An 18140-nucleotide genomic window follows, 5' to 3' on the forward strand; every position below is an offset into this window, starting at 1 on the left:
CGGCACCAGCCAGGGTTTCGGTCTGGAGAGTTCTTGGCGGCATGGCACGGGCCAGCGAGCACGCCGTTCCGATGGCCGGCCTCCCCCTCCCTCCTTAGGCCCCCATCCCCAAGCGAGGATCTGGCCCTGACCACCAAGTCTTGCATCGCCCAGCCCCGCCGCCAGGTCCCATGCCTCAGGAAGCCGGGGTATGGCGCTGTCCTGAGAGCAGCCTCGGTAAGCAGCTTCTGGGTGGTAGGGGACCTCCCGCGTCGCCTCGGGCGTGCTTGGGTCAATGATTAGAACTCATATGGTCTCGAAGAGCGATGAGGACCTAAAAATCATGCTCAATAGGATTACGCTGAGGCCCAAGGCAGGGGACCGTGCCGGGGTCAGCCTCCCCCAGAGCGTCGGGGCAGTGAGCGTGCGCTGCAGGTGGCCGCGGGAGGAGAACCACCTCTCGAGGCTCTCTGCTGTGGCCCCCGGACTTCGGTGCACCTGCGGTTGCCGACGGGGTGTTCTGGCGTTCCAGCTGGTCTACCGACCCAGGCCTCTTCCCCGGACAGCTGCCCGAGAGCCAGGGCTTAGCCACTCTTGTGTCCTTGTGTCTTTCAGCGGGCCTGGCTGGCAAGGTTCTTGGCGCGTCTCCCATCAGGAGAGGTGAGCGGAAGCCTCTGGGCTCCGAAAGAGGCCCCAGACCCCTTGGCCTGGCATCGGGAAGCGGGGACCCCAGCAGGGACTCCGCAGCTGGGCCTGGGCTGGGGATGCGGGTCCTCATTGTCCGGACGGCACCGAAGTCCCCGTGAGCGTGTGCCCCTGAGCCATCCCAGGGGCAGGGATCGCGAAACGTGGGCCGGGGGGCTGACAAGGCCTGGAAAGCGCGGGCTGGCCGCCCAAGGCCCAGGTGCACCCGAGGCCTCCTGATCAATTGCGGCGTGTCCGGGGGGCCCAGAAAGGGAGTGGACGTGAGACCCGCGGTCTCGGAGGCCACTGTGCCCTTCAGCAACACCTTGTTGCTCAAGGCCCGGCCCATGGCAGGTTTCTGCGGGCTGCACTGGCCCGAGCTCCTGTCCCGTCCTGCAGACGACCAAGGCGTTTGGGGCCCCGGGAGGCCACTTCCGAAGAGCCCACGAGGATTCGTTGAGCTGGCCAGACGGCACGGTTCCACTGGGGCGGGGGGGCAGAAACTGCACGTCCCAGGCCACAGCAGCCGTTGGGGCTCAGCCTCTCACCTGAGACTCTCAAGCACCCGGGATAGGGTCGTGGTGAAGCGGCACTGCACGGGCCGAGTCAGGTCCCTCGTCCAGAGCGGCCAGCGGGCGGTGTGCCTTGCTGCCGTGGTGGAGAGTGACCTGGCTTTCCCCGCTCGGCCGTGGGGGAGCCCTGGGCCCCGGCAACCTTTGGCTTCCCGGGCAGGGGCTCAGGTCCTTGGCTCCCAGGTGGCTCCAGGAGAGGGTGGGCGGCGTCCTGGCCAAACCTCCCGGGCCGCCGCTCTTGGCTCGCCACTCCGGGAGACAGCGGGGACCCGGCCAAAGCCCTGTGGTCCATGCCATGGTCAGGGGCCGTTCTCCAGAAGGCTGGGCTCCCACAGGGACCACGGTCTCCATTGCTTTGGGATGCCCCGGAAAGGGCAGCCGGGCCCTTGGGCCCGGCTCCTTCCTGGCGGACACCTGCCATGCTTGGCTCCGAACTCTGCCGGGCCCCCAGTGGCCAGGACTCCGGGAAAGGGGGCCCTGGGCCGCACGGCAGGCGCTTCAGACCAGGACGTTTGGACAGCTGGTCTCTCCGTCTCTCCTTAGAAACCCATCCACAATCGAGAAGCTCGCCCAGATGAGCACGTCTTGCTTGGCCCCGCCCTGCCCAGAGGTCTCACGTCTCAGGACCCGGGGGCATGGACGCGGTGCGGAATGCAGCCCCGGTAAGCAGCTTCGGGGTGCCCCGAGGCCGCACGCATCGCCACCAGCTTGCTTGGGTCAGTGATGAGAACTCAAGTGGTCTCGAAGAGCGATGATGACCTAAAAATCATGCTCAATAGGATTACGCTGAGGCCCAAGACAGGCGTCTGTGCCGGGATCAGCCTCCCCCAGACCCTGGGGACCCTGGAGGTGCGCCGCAGTTGTGGGCGTGAGGCCATCGTACCCTCGGGGCTCCCCGTGCTGGCCCTGGCCTGTCTGTGCCCGTCAGGGGTCCGCTCGAGGTCGTGAGGCGTTCCGCCCGGCCTCCGGACCCAATCCACCTCGCAGGACAGCTCCCTCGGTGCCATTGCTTAGGAGACCGTTGCCCCTTGTGTCTTTCAGCGGGCCTCGGGGGCCGGAACTTGGTGCGGCGTGACCCAAGAGAGGTGAGTGGAAGACTCTGGGCCTGCAGGGAGATGCCAGGCGCCATGGGCATTGTCCGCGGAGCCCGGATCCCCGCACGGGCCCCGGCTCCAGCACTGTGCTAGGGATGGGGGCTGTGGTGGCCCACACAGCGTTGACCTGCCCATGCACAGCCGCCCTTCAGCAATCCCACGTGCAGGGAATGGGAAAGTTGGGCCAGGTCACTGGCAACGACTGGGGGCTGGGGGCATGCCGCCGTCGTCCCACATGGACCTGAGGCCTCCTTGTACGTCCAGCTGTGTCCTGTGCGCCCGAGAAGAGAGCGGACGTGAGTCCCTTGGTGTCAGGGCCCTCTGTCCCCTTCAGCGAGTGGTTGTCGCTCGAGTCACCCCAGCCGATGGTTCTGGAGAGGGCTGGAGAGGGCAGAGCTCATGAAGAATGCAGCAGACGCCCAAGTGTAAGCAGGGCACGGGAGGCTGCTGAAGTACAGCCCTCGAATGTTTCCTCGGATTTCCCGAGTCAGCAAGGTTTCCCTGGCCCAGGGGAAGAGTGGCGAGCCCCGGGCCACAGCAGGCCATGGGGCTGAGCCGGTCCTCTGAGGCCCCCAGAGGAAGCGCTGCCACAAGGGGAGAGTCAGGACCCTCCTGCAGGGCGGGCCGCGGTCTCCCGCCTTGCGCTGCTTGGTGGGAGACGGTGAGACGCGATTCCCTTTTTCGCCCTGGGCGATCAGGGCCTGGGGGCCACCGTTGGCTGCGAGTGCCAGGGCCCGGGTCCCTAGACCACCGCGGTCCCCATATGTGGGAAGGCGTCCTTCGGGCCCTCACGTCCGGGTGCGCCACGCTTTGCTTGGGGCCCCGGCAGACATCGGGGGAGCACTGGAAATCCCTGTGCTCCAGGCCATGCTCTGGGGCCTTTCTCAGCAAGGGGAGGCTCCCACGGGGGCCCGGATCTCCGTGGATTTGGGAAGGCCAGGGATGGGCAGCGGGTCCCTTGTGTCCTGCCCCTTGCCCGCGGACCCGAGCCCTGGGTGGGTCAGCCGCCCGCCTGGACAGCACCGGCCAGGGCTTCGGGCTGGAGAGTTCTTGGCGGCATGGCACGGGCCAGCGAGCACGCCGTTCCGACGGCCGGCCTCCCCCTCCCTCCTTAGGCCCCCATCCCCAAGCGAGGATCTGGCCCTGACCACCAAGTCTTGCATCGCCCAGCCCCGCCGCCCGGTCCCATGCCTCAGGAAGCCGGGGTATGGCGCTGTCCTGAGAGCAGCCTCGGTAAGCAGCTTCTGGGTGGTAGGGGACCTCCCGCGTGGCCTCGGGCGTGCTTGGGTCAATGATGAGAACTCATATGGTCTCGAAGAGCGATGATGACCTAAAAATCATGCTCAATAGGATTACGCTGAGGCCCAAGGCAGGGGACCGTGCCGGGGTCAGCCTCCCCCAGAGCGTCGGGGCAGTGAGGGTGCGCTGCAGGTGGCCGCGGGAGGAGAACCACCTCTCGAGGCTCTCTGCTGTGGCCCCCGGACGTCGGTGCACCTGCGGGTGCCGACGGGGTGTTCTGGCGTTCCAGCTGGTCTACCGACCCAGGCCTCTTCCCCGGACAGCTGCCCGAGAGCCAGGGCTTAGCCACCCTTGTGTCCTTGTGTCTTTCAGCGGGCCTGGCTGGCAAGGTTCTTGGCGCGTCTCCCACCAGGAGAGGTGAGCGGAAGCCTCTGGGCTCCGAGGGAGGCCCCAGACCCCTTGGCCTGGCATCGGGAAGCGGGGACCCCAGCAGGGACTCCGCAGCTGGGCCTGGGCTGGGGATGCGGGTCCTCATTGTCCGGACGGCACCGAAGTCCCCGTGAGCGTGTGCCCCTGAGCCATCCCAGGGGCAGGGATCGCGAAACGTGGGCCGGGGGGCTGACAAGGCCTGGAAAGCGCGGGCTGGCCGCCCAAGGCCCAGGTGCACCCGAGGCCTCCTGATCAATTGCGGCGTGTCCGGGGGGCCCAGAAAGGGAGTGGACGTGAGACCCGTGGTCTCGGAGGCCCCTGTGCCCTTGAGCAACACCTTGTTGCTCAAGGCCCGGCCCATGGCAGGTTTCTGCGGGCTGCACTGGCCCGAGCTCCTGTCCCGTCCTGCAGACGACCAAGGCGTTTGGGGCCCCGGGAGGCCACTTCCGAAGAGCCCACGAGGATTCGTTGAGCTGGCCAGACGGCACGGTTCCACTGGGGCGGGGGGCAGAATCTGCACGTCCCAGGCCACAGCAGCCGTTGGGCCTCAGCCTCTCACCTGAGACTCTCAAGCACCCGGGATAGGGTCGTGGTGAAGCGGCACTGCAAGGGCCGAGTCAGGTCCCTCGTCCAGAGCGGCCAGCGGGCGGTGTGCCTTGCTGCCGTGGTGGAGAGTGACCTGAATTTCCCCGCTCGGCCGTGGGGGAGCCCTGGGCCCCGGCAACCTTTGGCTTCCCGGGCAGGGGCTCAGGTCCTTGGCTCCCAGGTGGCTCCAGGAGAGGGTGGGCGGCGTCCTGGCCAAACCTCCCGGGCCGCCGCTCTTGGCTCGCCACTCCGGGAGACAGCGGGGACCCGGCCAAAGCCCTGTGGTCCATGCCATGGTCAGGGGCCGTTCTCCAGAAGGCTGGGCTCCCACAGGGACCACGGTCTCCATTGCTTTGGGATGCCCCGGAAAGGGCAGCCGGGCCCTTGGGCCCGGCTCCTTCCTGGCGGACACCTGCCATGCTTGGCTCCGAACTCTGCCGGGCCCCCAGTGGCCAGGACTCCGGGAAAGGGGGCCCTGGGCCGCACGGCAGGCGCTTCAGACCAGGACGTTTGGACAGCTGGTCTCTCCGTCTCTCCTTAGAAACCCATCCACAATCGAGAAGCTCGCTCAGATGAGCACGTCTTGCTTGGCCCCGCCCTGCCCAGAGGTCTCACGTCTCAGGACCCGGGGGCATGGACGCGGTGCGGAATGCAGCCCCGGTAAGCAGCTTCGGGGTGCCCCGAGGCCGCACGCATCGCCACCAGCTTGCTTGGGTCAGTGATGAGAACTCAAGTGGTCTCGAAGAGCGATGATGACCTAAAAATCATGCTCAATAGGATTACGCTGAGGCCCAAGACAGGCGTCTGTGCCGGGATCAGCCTCCCCCAGACCCTGGGGACCCTGGAGGTGCGCCGCAGTTGTGGGCGTGAGGCCATCGTACCCTCGGGGCTCCCCGTGCTGGCCCTGGCCTGTCTGTGCCCGTCAGGGGTCCGCTCGAGGTCGTGAGGCGTTCCGCCCGGCCTCCGGACCCAATCCACCTCGCAGGACAGCTCCCTCGGTGCCATTGCTTAGGAGACCGTTGCCCCTTGTGTCTTTCAGCGGGCCTCGGGGGCCGGAACTTGGTGCGGCGTGACCCAAGAGAGGTGAGTGGAAGACTCTGGGCCTGCAGGGAGATGCCAGGCGCCATGGGCATTGTCCGCGGAGCCCGGATCCCCGCACGGGCCCCGGCTCCAGCACTGTGCTAGGGATGGGGGCTGTGGTGGCCCACACAGCGTGGACCTGCCCATGCACAGCCGCCCTTCAGCAATCCCACGTGCAGGGAATGGGAAAGTTGGGCCAGGTCACTGGCAACGACTGGGGGCTGGGGGCATGCCGCCGTCGTCCCACATGGACCTGAGGCCTCCTTGTACGTCCAGCTGTGTCCTGTGCGCCCGAGAAGAGAGCGGACGTGAGTCCCTTGGTGTCAGGGCCCTCTGTCCCCTTCAGCGAGTGGTTGTCGCTCGAGTCACCCCAGCCGATGGTTCTGGAGAGGGCTGGAGAGGGCAGAGCTCATGAAGAATGCAGCAGACGCCCAAGTGTAAGCAGAGCCTGGGAGGCTGCTGAAGTACAGCCCTCGAATGTTTCCTCGGATTTCCCGAGTCAGCAAGGTTTCCCTGGCCCAGGGGAAGAGTGGCGAGCCCCGGGCCACAGCAGGCCATGGGGCTGAGCCGGTCCTCTGAGGCCCCCAGAGGAAGCGCCGCCACAAGGGGAGAGTCAGGACCCTCCTGCAGGGCGGGCCGCGGTCTCCTGCCTTGCGCTGCTTGGTGGGAGACGGTGAGACGCGATTCCCTTTTTCGCCCTGGGCGATCAGGGCCTGGGGGCCACCGCTGGCTGCGAGTGCCAGGGCCCGGGTCCCTAGACCACCGCGGTCCCCATGTGTGGGAAGGCGTCCTTCGGGCCCTCACATCCGGGTGCGCCACGCTTTGCTTGGGGTCCCGGCAGACATCGGGGGAGCACTGGAAATCCCTGTGCTCGAGGCCATGCTCTGGGGCCTTTCTCAGCAAGGGGAGGCTCCCACGGGGGCCCGGATCTCCGTGGATTTGGGAAGGCCAGGGATGGGCAGCGGGTCCCTTGTGTCCTGCCCCTTGCCCGCGGACCCGAGCCCTGGGTGGGTCAGCCGCCCGCCTGGACAGCACCGGCCAGGGCTTCGGGCTGGAGAGTTCTTGGCGGCATGGCACGGGCCAGCGAGCACGCCGTTCCGACGGCCGGCCTCCCCCTCCCTCCTTAGGCCCCCATCCCCAAGCGAGGATCTGGCCCTGACCACCAAGTCTTGCATCGCCCAGCCCCGCCGCCAGGTCCCATGCCTCAGGAAGCCGGGGTATGGCGCTGTCCTGAGAGCAGCCTCGGTAAGCTGCTTCTGGGTGGTAGGGGACCTCCCGCGTCGCCTCGGGCGTGCTTGGGTCAATGATGAGAACTCATATGGTCTCGAAGATCGATGAGGACCTAAAAATCACGCTCAATAGGATTACGCTGAGGCCCAAGGCAGGGGACCGTGCCGGGGTCAGCCTCCCCCAGAGCGTCGGGGCAGTGAGCGTGCGCTGCAGGTGGTCGCGGGAGGAGAACCACCTCTCGAGGCTCTCTGCTGTGGCCCCCGGAATTCGGTGCACCTGCGGTTGCCGACGGGGTGTTCTGGCGTTCCAGCTGGTCTACCGACCCAGGCCTCTTCCCCGGACAGCTGCCCGAGAGCCAGGGCTTAGCCACTCTTGTGTCCTTGTGTCTTTCAGCGGGCCTGGCTGGCAAGGTTCTTGGCGCGTCTCCCACCAGGAGAGGTGATCGGAAGCCTCTGGGCTCCGAAAGAGGCCCCAGACCCCTTGGCCTGGCATCGGGAAGCGGGGACCCCAGCAGGGACTCCGCAGCTGGGCCTGGGCTGGGGATGCGGGTCCTCATTGTCCGGACGGCACCGAAGTCCCCGTGAGCGTGTGCCCCTGAGCCATCCCAGGGGCAGGGATCGCGAAACGTGGGCCGGGGGGCTGACAAGGCCTGGAAAGCGCGGGCTGGCCGCCCAAGGCCCAGGTGCACCCGAGGCCTCCTGATCAATTGCGGCGTGTCCGGGGGGCCCAGAAAGGGAGTGGACGTGAGACCCGCGGTCTCGGAGGCCACTGTGCCCTTCAGCAACACCTTGTTGCTCAAGGCCCGGCCCATGGCAGGTTTCTGCGGGCTGCACTGGCCCGAGCTCCTGTCCCGTCCTGCAGACGACCAAGGTGTTTGGGGCCCCGGGAGGCCACTTCCGAAGAGCCCACGAGGATTCGTTGAGCTGGCCAGACGGCACGGTTCCACTGGGGCGGGGGGGCAGAAACTGCACGTCCCAGGCCACAGCAGCCGTTGGGGCTCAGCCTCTCACCTGAGACTCTCAAGCACCCGGGATAGGGTCGTGGTGAAGCGGCACTGCACGGGCCGAGTCAGGTCCCTCGTCCAGAGCGGCCAGCGGGCGGTGTGCCTTGCTGCCGTGGTGGAGAGTGACCTGGCTTTCCCCGCTCGGCCGTGGGGGAGCCCTGGGCCCCGGCAACCTTTGGCTTCCCGGGCAGGGGCTCAGGTCCTTGGCTCCCAGGTGGCTCCAGGAGAGGGTGGGCGGCGTCCTGGCCAAACCTCCCGGGCCGCCGCTCTTGGCTCGCCACTCCGGGAGACAGCGGGGACCCGGCCAAAGCCCTGTGGTCCATGCCATGGTCAGGGGCCGTTCTCCAGAAGGCTGGGCTCCCACAGGGACCACGGTCTCCATTGCTTTGGGATGCCCCGGAAAGGGCAGCCGGGCCCTTGGGCCCGGCTCCTTCCTGGCGGACACCTGCCATGCTTGGCTCCGAACTCTGCCGGGCCCCCAGTGGCCAGGACTCCGGGAAAGGGGGCCCTGGGCCGCACGGCAGGCGCTTCAGACCAGGACGTTTGGACAGCTGGTCTCTCCGTCTCTCCTTAGAAACCCATCCACAATCGAGAAGCTCGCCCAGATGAGCACGTCTTGCTTGGCCCCGCCCTGCCCAGAGGTCTCACGTCTCAGGACCCGGGGGCATGGACGCGGTGCGGAATGCAGCCCCGGTAAGCAGCTTCGGGGTGCCCCGAGGCCGCACGCATCGCCACCAGCTTGCTTGGGTCAGTGATGAGAACTCAAGTGGTCTCGAAGAGCGATGATGACCTAAAAATCATGCTCAATAGGATTACGCTGAGGCCCAAGACAGGCGTCTGTGCCGGGATCAGCCTCCCCCAGACCCTGGGGACCCTGGAGGTGCGCCGCAGTTGTGGGCGTGAGGCCATCGTACCCTCGGGGCTCCCCGTGCTGGCCCTGGCCTGTCTGTGCCCGTCAGGGGTCCGCTCGAGGTCGTGAGGCGTTCCGCCCGGCCTCCGGACCCAATCCACCTCGCAGGACAGCTCCCTCGGTGCCATTGCTTAGGAGACCGTTGCCCCTTGTGTCTTTCAGCGGGCCTCGGGGGCCGGAACTTGGTGCGGCGTGACCCAAGAGAGGTGAGTGGAAGACTCTGGGCCTGCAGGGAGATGCCAGGCGCCATGGGCATTGTCCGCGGAGCCCGGATCCCCGCACGGGCCCCGGCTCCAGCACTGTGCTAGGGATGGGGGCTGTGGTGGCCCACACAGCGTTGACCTGCCCATGCACAGCCGCCCTTCAGCAATCCCACGTGCAGGGAATGGGAAAGTTGGGCCAGGTCACTGGCAACGACTGGGGGCTGGGGGCATGCCGCCGTCGTCCCACATGGACCTGAGGCCTCCTTGTACGTCCAGCTGTGTCCTGTGCGCCCGAGAAGAGAGCGGACGTGAGTCCCTTGGTGTCAGGGCCCTCTGTCCCCTTCAGCGAGTGGTTGTCGCTCGAGTCACCCCAGCCGATGGTTCTGGAGAGGGCTGGAGAGGGCAGAGCTCATGAAGAATGCAGCAGACGCCCAAGTGTAAGCAGGGCACGGGAGGCTGCTGAAGTACAGCCCTCGAATGTTTCCTCGGATTTCCCGAGTCAGCAAGGTTTCCCTGGCCCAGGGGAAGAGTGGCGAGCCCCGGGCCACAGCAGGCCATGGGGCTGAGCCGGTCCTCTGAGGCCCCCAGAGGAAGCGCCGCCACAAGGGGAGAGTCAGGACCCTCCTGCAGGGCGGGCCGCGGTCTCCCGCCTTGCGCTGCTTGGTGGGAGACGGTGAGACGCGATTCCCTTTTTCGCCCTGGGCGATCAGGGCCTGGGGGCCACCGTTGGCTGCGAGTGCCAGGGCCCGGGTCCCTAGACCACCGCGGTCCCCATGTGTGGGAAGGCGTCCTTCGGGCCCTCACGTCCGGGTGCGCCACGCTTTGCTTGGGGCCCCGGCAGACATCGGGGGAGCACTGGAAATCCCTGTGCTCCAGGCCATGCTCTGGGGCCTTTCTCAGCAAGGGGAGGCTCCCACGGGGGCCCGGATCTCCGTGGATTTGGGAAGGCCAGGGATGGGCAGCGGGTCCCTTGTGTCCTGCCCCTTGCCCGCGGACCCGAGCCCTGGGTGGGTCAGCCGCCCGCCTGGACAGCACCGGCCAGGGCTTCGGGCTGGAGAGTTCTTGGCGGCATGGCACGGGCCAGCGAGCACGCCGTTCCGACGGCCGGCCTCCCCCTCCCTCCTTAGGCCCCCATCCCCAAGCGAGGATCTGGCCCTGACCACCAAGTCTTGCATCGCCCAGCCCCGCCGCCCGGTCCCATGCCTCAGGAAGCCGGGGTATGGCGCTGTCCTGAGAGCAGCCTCGGTAAGCAGCTTCTGGGTGGTAGGGGACCTCCCGCGTGGCCTCGGGCGTGCTTGGGTCAATGATGAGAACTCATATGGTCTCGAAGAGCGATGATGACCTAAAAATCATGCTCAATAGGATTACGCTGAGGCCCAAGGCAGGGGACCGTGCCGGGGTCAGCCTCCCCCAGAGCGTCGGGGCAGTGAGGGTGCGCTGCAGGTGGCCGCGGGAGGAGAACCACCTCTCGAGGCTCTCTGCTGTGGCCCCCGGACGTCGGTGCACCTGCGGGTGCCGACGGGGTGTTCTGGCGTTCCAGCTGGTCTACCGACCCAGGCCTCTTCCCCGGACAGCTGCCCGAGAGCCAGGGCTTAGCCACCCTTGTGTCCTTGTGTCTTTCAGCGGGCCTGGCTGGCAAGGTTCTTGGCGCGTCTCCCACCAGGAGAGGTGAGCGGAAGCCTCTGGGCTCCGAGGGAGGCCCCAGACCCCTTGGCCTGGCATCGGGAAGCGGGGACCCCAGCAGGGACTCCGCAGCTGGGCCTGGGCTGGGGATGCGGGTCCTCATTGTCCGGACGGCACCGAAGTCCCCGTGAGCGTGTGCCCCTGAGCCATCCCAGGGGCAGGGATCGCGAAACGTGGGCCGGGGGGCTGACAAGGCCTGGAAAGCGCGGGCTGGCCGCCCAAGGCCCAGGTGCACCCGAGGCCTCCTGATCAATTGCGGCGTGTCCGGGGGGCCCAGAAAGGGAGTGGACGTGAGACCCGTGGTCTCGGAGGCCCCTGTGCCCTTGAGCAACACCTTGTTGCTCAAGGCCCGGCCCATGGCAGGTTTCTGCGGGCTGCACTGGCCCGAGCTCCTGTCCCGTCCTGCAGACGACCAAGGCGTTTGGGGCCCCGGGAGGCCACTTCCGAAGAGCCCACGAGGATTCGTTGAGCTGGCCAGACGGCACGGTTCCACTGGGGCGGGGGGCAGAATCTGCACGTCCCAGGCCACAGCAGCCGTTGGGCCTCAGCCTCTCACCTGAGACTCTCAAGCACCCGGGATAGGGTCGTGGTGAAGCGGCACTGCAAGGGCCGAGTCAGGTCCCTCGTCCAGAGCGGCCAGCGGGCGGTGTGCCTTGCTGCCGTGGTGGAGAGTGACCTGAATTTCCCCGCTCGGCCGTGGGGGAGCCCTGGGCCCCGGCAACCTTTGGCTTCCCGGGCAGGGGCTCAGGTCCTTGGCTCCCAGGTGGCTCCATGAGAGGGTGGGCGGCGTCCTGGCCAAACCTCCCGGGCCGCCGCTCTTGGCTCGCCACTCCGGGAGACAGCGGGGACCCGGCCAAAGCCCTGTGGTCCATGCCATGGTCAGGGGCCGTTCTCCAGAAGGCTGGGCTCCCACAGGGACCACGGTCTCCATTGCTTTGGGATGCCCCGGAAAGGGCAGCCGGGCCCTTGGGCCCGGCTCCTTCCTGGCGGACACCTGCCATGCTTGGCTCCGAACTCTGCCGGGCCCCCAGTGGCCAGGACTCCGGGAAAGGGGGCCCTGGGCCGCACGGCAGGCGCTTCAGACCAGGACGTTTGGACAGCTGGTCTCTCCGTCTCTCCTTAGAAACCCATCCACAATCGAGAAGCTCGCTCAGATGAGCACGTCTTGCTTGGCCCCGCCCTGCCCAGAGGTCTCACGTCTCAGGACCCGGGGGCATGGACGCGGTGCGGAATGCAGCCCCGGTAAGCAGCTTCGGGGTGCCCCGAGGCCGCACGCATCGCCACCAGCTTGCTTGGGTCAGTGATGAGAACTCAAGTGGTCTCGAAGAGCGATGATGACCTAAAAATCATGCTCAATAGGATTACGCTGAGGCCCAAGACAGGCGTCTGTGCCGGGATCAGCCTCCCCCAGACCCTGGGGACCCTGGAGGTGCGCCGCAGTTGTGGGCGTGAGGCCATCGTACCCTCGGGGCTCCCCGTGCTGGCCCTGGCCTGTCTGTGCCCGTCAGGGGTCCGCTCGAGGTCGTGAGGCGTTCCGCCCGGCCTCCGGACCCAATCCACCTCGCAGGACAGCTCCCTCGGTGCCATTGCTTAGGAGACCGTTGCCCCTTGTGTCTTTCAGCGGGCCTCGGGGGCCGGAACTTGGTGCGGCGTGACCCAAGAGAGGTGAGTGGAAGACTCTGGGCCTGCAGGGAGATGCCAGGCGCCATGGGCATTGTCCGCGGAGCCCGGATCCCCGCACGGGCCCCGGCTCCAGCACTGTGCTAGGGATGGGGGCTGTGGTGGCCCACACAGCGTGGACCTGCCCATGCACAGCCGCCCTTCAGCAATCCCACGTGCAGGGAATGGGAAAGTTGGGCCAGGTCACTGGCAACGACTGGGGGCTGGGGGCATGCCGCCGTCGTCCCACATGGACCTGAGGCCTCCTTGTACGTCCAGCTGTGTCCTGTGCGCCCGAGAAGAGAGCGGACGTGAGTCCCTTGGTGTCAGGGCCCTCTGTCCCCTTCAGCGAGTGGTTGTCGCTCGAGTCACCCCAGCCGATGGTTCTGGAGAGGGCTGGAGAGGGCAGAGCTCATGAAGAATGCAGCAGACGCCCAAGTGTAAGCAGGGCACGGGAGGCTGCTGAAGTACAGCCCTCGAATGTTTCCTCGGATTTCCCGAGTCAGCAAGGTTTCCCTGGCCCAGGGGAAGAGTGGCGAGCCCCGGGCCACAGCAGGCCATGGGGCTGAGCCGGTCCTCTGAGGCCCCCAGAGGAAGCGCCGCCACAAGGGGAGAGTCAGGACCCTCCTGCAGGGCGGGCCGCGGTCTCCCGCCTTGCGCTGCTTGGTGGGAGACGGTGAGACGCGATTCCCTTTTTCGCCCTGGGCGATCAGGGCCTGGGGGCCACCGTTGGCTGCGAGTGCCAGGGCCCGGGTCCCTAGACCACCGCGGTCCCCATGTGTGGGAAGGCGTCCTTCGGGCCCTCACTTCCGGGTGCGCCACGCTTTGCTTGGGGCCCCGGCAGACATCGGGGGAGCACTGGAAATCCCTGTGCTCCAGGCCATGCTCTGGGGCCTTTCCTAGCAAGGGGAGGCTCCCACGGGGGCCCGGATCTCCGTGGATTTGGGAAGGCCAGGGATGGGCAGCGGGTCCCTTGTGTCCTGCCCCTTGCCCGCGGACCCGAGCCCTGGGTGGGTCAGCCGCCCGCCTGGACAGCACCGGCCAGGGCTTCGGGCTGGAGAGTTCTTGGCGGCATGGCACGGGTCAGCGAGCACGCCGTTCCGACGGCCGGCCTCCCCCTCCCTCCTTAGGCCCCCATCCCCAAGCGAGGATCTGGCCCTGACCACCAAGTCTTGCATCGCCCAGCCCCGCCGCCAGGTCCCATGCCTCAGGAAGCCGGGGTATGGCGCTGTCCTGAGAGCAGCCTCGGTAAGCAGCTTCTGGGTGGTAGGGGACCTCCCGCGTGGCCTCGGGCGTGCTTGGGTCAATGATGAGAACTCATATGGTCTCGAAGAGCGATGATGACCTAAAAATCATGCTCAATAGGATTACGCTGAGGCCCAAGGCAGGGGACCGTGCCGGGGTCAGCCTCCCCCAAAGCGTCGGGGCAGTTAGGGTGGGCTGCAGGTGGCCGCGGGAGGAGAACCACCTCTCGAGGCTCTCTGCTGTGGCCCCCGGACGTCGGTGCACCTGCGGGTGCCGACGGGGTGTTCTGGCGTTCCAGCTGGTCTACCGACCCAGGCCTCTTCCCCGGACAGCTGCCCGAGAGCCAGGGCTTAGCCACCCTTGTGTCCTTGTGTCTTTCAGCGGGCCTGGCTGGCAAGGTTCTTGGCGCGTCTCCCACCAGGAGAGTTGTGCGGAAGCCTCTGGGCTCCGAGGGAGGCCCCAGACCCCTTGGCCTGGCATCGGGAAGCGGGGACCCCAGCAGGGACTCCGCAGCTGGGCCTGGGCTGGGGATGCGGGTCCTCATTGTCCGGACGGCACCGAAGTCCCCGTGAGCGTGTGCCCCTGAGCCATCCCAGGGGCAGGGATCGCGAAACGTGGGCCGGGGGGCTGACAAGGCCTGGAAAGCGCGGGCTGGCCGCCCAAGGCCCAGGTGCACCCGAGGCCTCCTGATCAATTGCGGCGTGTCCGGGGGGCCCAGAAAGGGAGTGGACGTGAGACCCGTGGTCTCGGAGGCCACTGTGCCCTTGAGCAACACCTTGTTGCTCAAGGCCCGGCCCATGGCAGGTTTCTGCGGGCTGCACTGGCCCGAGCTCCTGTCCCGTCCTGCAGACGACCAAGGCGTTTGGGGCCCCGGGAGGCCACTTCCGAAGAGCCCACGAGGATTCGTTGAGCTGGCCAGACGGCACGGTTCCACTGGGGCGGGGGGGCAGAAACTGCACGTCCCAGGCCACAGCAGCCGTTGGGGCTCAGCCTCTCACCTGAGACTCTCAAGCACCCGGGATAGGGTCGTGGTGAAGCGGCACTGCACGGGCCGAGTCAGGTCCCTCGTCCAGAGCGGCCAGCGGGCGGTGTGCCTTGCTGCCGTGGTGGAGAGTGACCTGGCTTTCCCCGCTCGGCCGTGGGGGAGCCCTGGGCCCCGGCAACCTTTGGCTTCCCGGGCAGGGGCTCAGGTCCTTGGCTCCCAGGTGGCTCCAGGAGAGGGTGGGCGGCGTCCTGGCCAAACCTCCCGGGCCGCCGCTCTTGGCTCGCCACTCCGGGAGACAGCGGGGACCCGGCCAAAGCCCTGTGGTCCATGCCATGGTCAGGGGCCGTTCTCCAGAAGGCTGGGCTCCCACAGGGACCACGGTCTCCGTTGCTTTGGGATGCCCCGGAAAGGGCAGCCGGGCCCTTGGGCCCGGCTCCTTCCTGGCGGACACCTGCCATGCTTGGCTCCGAACTCTGCCGGGCCCCCAGTGGCCAGGACTCCGGGAAAGGGGGCCCTGGGCCGCACGGCAGGCGCTTCAGACCAGGACGTTTGGACAGCTGGTCTCTCCGTCTCTCCTTAGAAACCCATCCACAATCGAGAAGCTCGCTCAGATGAGCACGACTTGCTTGGCCCCGCCCTGCCCAGACGTCTCACGTCTCAGGACCCGGGGGCATGGACGCGGTGCGGAATGCAGCCCCGGTAAGCAGCTTCGGGGTGCCCCGAGGCCGCACGCATCGCCACCAGCTTGCTTGGGTCAGTGATGAGAACTCAAGTGGTCTCGAAGAGCGATGATGACCTAAAAATCATGCTCAATAGGATTACGCTGAGGCCCAAGACAGGCGTCTGTGCCGGGATCAGCCTCCCCCAGACCCTGGGGACCCTGGAGGTGCGCCGCAGTTGTGGGCGTGAGGCCATCGTACCCTCGGGGCTCCCCGTGCTGGCCCTGGCCTGTCTGTGCCCGTCAGGGGTCCGCTCGAGGTCGTGAGGCGTTCCGCCCGGCCTCCGGACCCAATCCACCTCGCAGGACAGCTCCCTCGGTGCCATTGCTTAGGAGACCGTTGCCCCTTGTGTCTTTCAGCGGGCCTCGGGGGCCGGAACTTGGTGCGGCGTGACCCAAGAGAGGTGAGTGGAAGACTCTGGGCCTGCAGGGAGATGCCAGGCGCCATGGGCATTGTCCGCGGAGCCCGGATCCCCGCACGGGCCCCGGCTCCAGCACTGTGCTAGGGATGGGGGCTGTGGTGGCCCACACAGCGTTGACCTGCCCATGCACAGCCGCCCTTCAGCAATCCCACGTGCAGGGAATGGGAAAGTTGGGCCAGGTCACTGGCAACGACTGGGGGCTGGGGGCATGCCGCCGTCGTCCCACATGGACCTGAGGCCTCCTTGTACGTCCAGCTGTGTCCTGTGCACCCGAGAAGAGAGCGGACGTGAGTCCCTTGGTGTCAGGGCCCTCTGTCCCCTTCAGCGAGTGGTTGTCGCTCGAGTCACCCCAGCCGATGGTTCTGGAGAGGGCTGGAGAGGGCAGAGCTCATGAAGAATGCAGCAGACGCCCAAGTGTAAGCAGAGCCTGGGAGGCTGCTGAAGTACAGCCCTCGAATGTTTCCTCGGATTTCCCGAGTCAGCAAGGATTCCCTGGCCCAGGGGAAGAGTGGCGAGCCCCGGGCCACAGCAGGCCATGGGGCTGAGCCGGTCCTCTGAGGCCCCCAGAGGAAGCGCCGCCACAAGGGGAGAGTCAGGACCCTCCTGCAGGGCGGGCCGCGGTCTCCTGCCTTGCGCTGCTTGGTGGGAGACGGTGAGACGCGATTCCCTTTTTCGCCCTGGGCGATCAGGGCCTGGGGGCCACCGCTGGCTGCGAGTGCCAGGGCCCGGGTCCCTAGACCACCGCGGTCCCCATGTGTGGGAAGGCGTCCTTCGGGCCCTCACATCCGGGTGCGCCACGCTTTGCTTGGGGTCCCGGCAGACATCGGGGGAGCACTGGAAATCCCTGTGCTCGAGGCCATGCTCTGGGGCCTTTCTCAGCAAGGGGAGGCTCCCACGGGGGCCCGGATCTCCGTGGATTTGGGAAGGCCAGGGATGGGCAGCGGGTCCCTTGTGTCCTGCCCCTTGCCCGCGGACCCGAGCCCTGGGTGGGTCAGCCGCCCGCCTGGACAGCACCGGCCAGGGCTTCGGGCTGGAGAGTTCTTGGCGGCATGGCACGGGCCAGCGAGCACGCCGTTCCGACGGCCGGCCTCCCCCTCCCTCCTTAGGCCCCCATCCCCAAGCGAGGATCTGGCCCTGACCACCAAGTCTTGCATCGCCCAGCCCCGCCGCCAGGTCCCATGCCTCAGGAAGCCGGGGTATGGCGCTGTCCTGAGAGCAGCCTCGGTAAGCTGCTTCTGGGTGGTAGGGGACCTCCCGCGTCGCCTCGGGCGTGCTTGGGTCAATGATGAGAACTCATATGGTCTCGAAGATCGATGAGGACCTAAAAATCACGCTCAATAGGATTACGCTGAGGCCCAAGGCAGGGGACCGTGCCGGGGTCAGCCTCCCCCAGAGCGTCGGGGCAGTGAGGGTGCGCTGCAGGTGGCCGCGGGAGGAGAACCACCTCTCGAGGCTCTCTGCTGTGGCCCCCGGACGTCGGTGCACCTGCGGGTGCCGACGGGGTGTTCTGGCGTTCCAGCTGGTCTACCGACCCAGGCCTCTTCCCCGGACAGCTGCCCGAGAGCCAGGGCTTAGCCACCCTTGTGTCCTTGTGTCTTTCAGCGGGCCTGGCTGGCAAGGTTCTTGGCGCGTCTCCCACCAAGAGAGGTGAGCGGAAGCCTCTGGGCTCCGAGGGAGGCCCCAGACCCCTTGGCCTGGCATCGGGAAGCGGGGACCCCAGCAGGGACTCCGCAGCTGGGCCTGGGCTGGGGATGCGGGTCCTCATTGTCCGGACGGCACCGAAGTCCCCGTGAGCGTGTGCCCCTGAGCCATCCCAGGGGCAGGGATCGCGAAACGTGGGCCGGGGGGCTGACAAGGCCTGGAAAGCGCGGGCTGGCCGCCCAAGGCCCAGGTGCACCCGAGGCCTCCTGATCAATTGCGGCGTGTCCGGGGGGCCCAGAAAGGGAGTGGACGTGAGACCCGTGGTCTCGGAGGCCACTGTGCCCTTCAGCAACACCTTGTTGCTCAAGGCCCGGCCCATGGCAGGTTTCTGCGGGCTGCACTGGCCCGAGCTCCTGTCCCGTCCTGCAGACGACCAAGGCGTTTGGGGCCCCGGAGGCCACTTCCGAAGAGCCCACGAGGATTCGTTGAGCTGGCCAGACGGCACGGTTCCACTGGGGCGGGGGGCAGAAACTGCACGTCCCAGGCCACAGCAGCCGTTGGGCCTCAGCCTCTCACCTGAGACTCTCAAGCACCCGGGATAGGGTCGTGGTGAAGCGGCACTGCACGGGCCGAGTCAGGTCCCTCGTCCAGAGCGGCCAGCGGGCGGTGTGCCTTGCTGCCGTGGTGGAGAGTGACCTGGCTTTCCCCGCTCGGCCGTGGGGGAGCCCTGGGCCCCGGCAACCTTTGGCTTCCCGGGCAGGGGCTCAGGTCCTTGGCTC

At 67.4% G+C, this 18140-nt stretch overlaps 11 non-coding genes across 11 annotated transcripts; all 11 read left to right on the forward strand.

Annotated features, from left to right (window-relative positions):
* The first annotated feature begins 268 nt into the window (after positions 1–268).
* Positions 269–349, forward strand: LOC123945034. The gene has a single exon (XR_006818956.1). It is a non-coding gene; the product is annotated as a small nucleolar RNA SNORD115 (small nucleolar RNA).
* A 1600-nt stretch (positions 350–1949) lies between these two features.
* LOC123944971 lies at positions 1950–2030 on the forward strand. The gene has a single exon (XR_006818896.1). It is a non-coding gene; the product is annotated as a small nucleolar RNA SNORD115 (small nucleolar RNA).
* A 1584-nt stretch (positions 2031–3614) lies between these two features.
* On the forward strand, positions 3615–3695 carry LOC123945397. Its single transcript, XR_006819226.1, has one exon. It is a non-coding gene; the product is annotated as a small nucleolar RNA SNORD115 (small nucleolar RNA).
* A 1599-nt stretch (positions 3696–5294) lies between these two features.
* Positions 5295–5375, forward strand: LOC123944972. The gene has a single exon (XR_006818897.1). It is a non-coding gene; the product is annotated as a small nucleolar RNA SNORD115 (small nucleolar RNA).
* Positions 5376–6959: 1584 nt separating this feature from the next.
* On the forward strand, positions 6960–7040 carry LOC123945039. Its single transcript, XR_006818961.1, has one exon. It is a non-coding gene; the product is annotated as a small nucleolar RNA SNORD115 (small nucleolar RNA).
* A 1600-nt stretch (positions 7041–8640) lies between these two features.
* Positions 8641–8721, forward strand: LOC123944973. Its single transcript, XR_006818898.1, has one exon. It is a non-coding gene; the product is annotated as a small nucleolar RNA SNORD115 (small nucleolar RNA).
* Positions 8722–10305: 1584 nt separating this feature from the next.
* Positions 10306–10386, forward strand: LOC123945398. Its single transcript, XR_006819227.1, has one exon. It is a non-coding gene; the product is annotated as a small nucleolar RNA SNORD115 (small nucleolar RNA).
* A 1599-nt stretch (positions 10387–11985) lies between these two features.
* Positions 11986–12066, forward strand: LOC123944974. Its single transcript, XR_006818899.1, has one exon. It is a non-coding gene; the product is annotated as a small nucleolar RNA SNORD115 (small nucleolar RNA).
* A 1584-nt stretch (positions 12067–13650) lies between these two features.
* LOC123945399 lies at positions 13651–13731 on the forward strand. Its single transcript, XR_006819228.1, has one exon. It is a non-coding gene; the product is annotated as a small nucleolar RNA SNORD115 (small nucleolar RNA).
* Positions 13732–15331: 1600 nt separating this feature from the next.
* Positions 15332–15412, forward strand: LOC123944975. Its single transcript, XR_006818900.1, has one exon. It is a non-coding gene; the product is annotated as a small nucleolar RNA SNORD115 (small nucleolar RNA).
* A 1584-nt stretch (positions 15413–16996) lies between these two features.
* Positions 16997–17077, forward strand: LOC123945040. The gene has a single exon (XR_006818962.1). It is a non-coding gene; the product is annotated as a small nucleolar RNA SNORD115 (small nucleolar RNA).
* Positions 17078–18140: the final 1063 nt, after the last annotated feature.

This window comes from Meles meles, chromosome 6 (genome assembly GCF_922984935.1).
Source record: "Meles meles chromosome 6, mMelMel3.1 paternal haplotype, whole genome shotgun sequence".
Lineage (NCBI taxonomy): Eukaryota > Metazoa > Chordata > Mammalia > Carnivora > Mustelidae > Meles > Meles meles.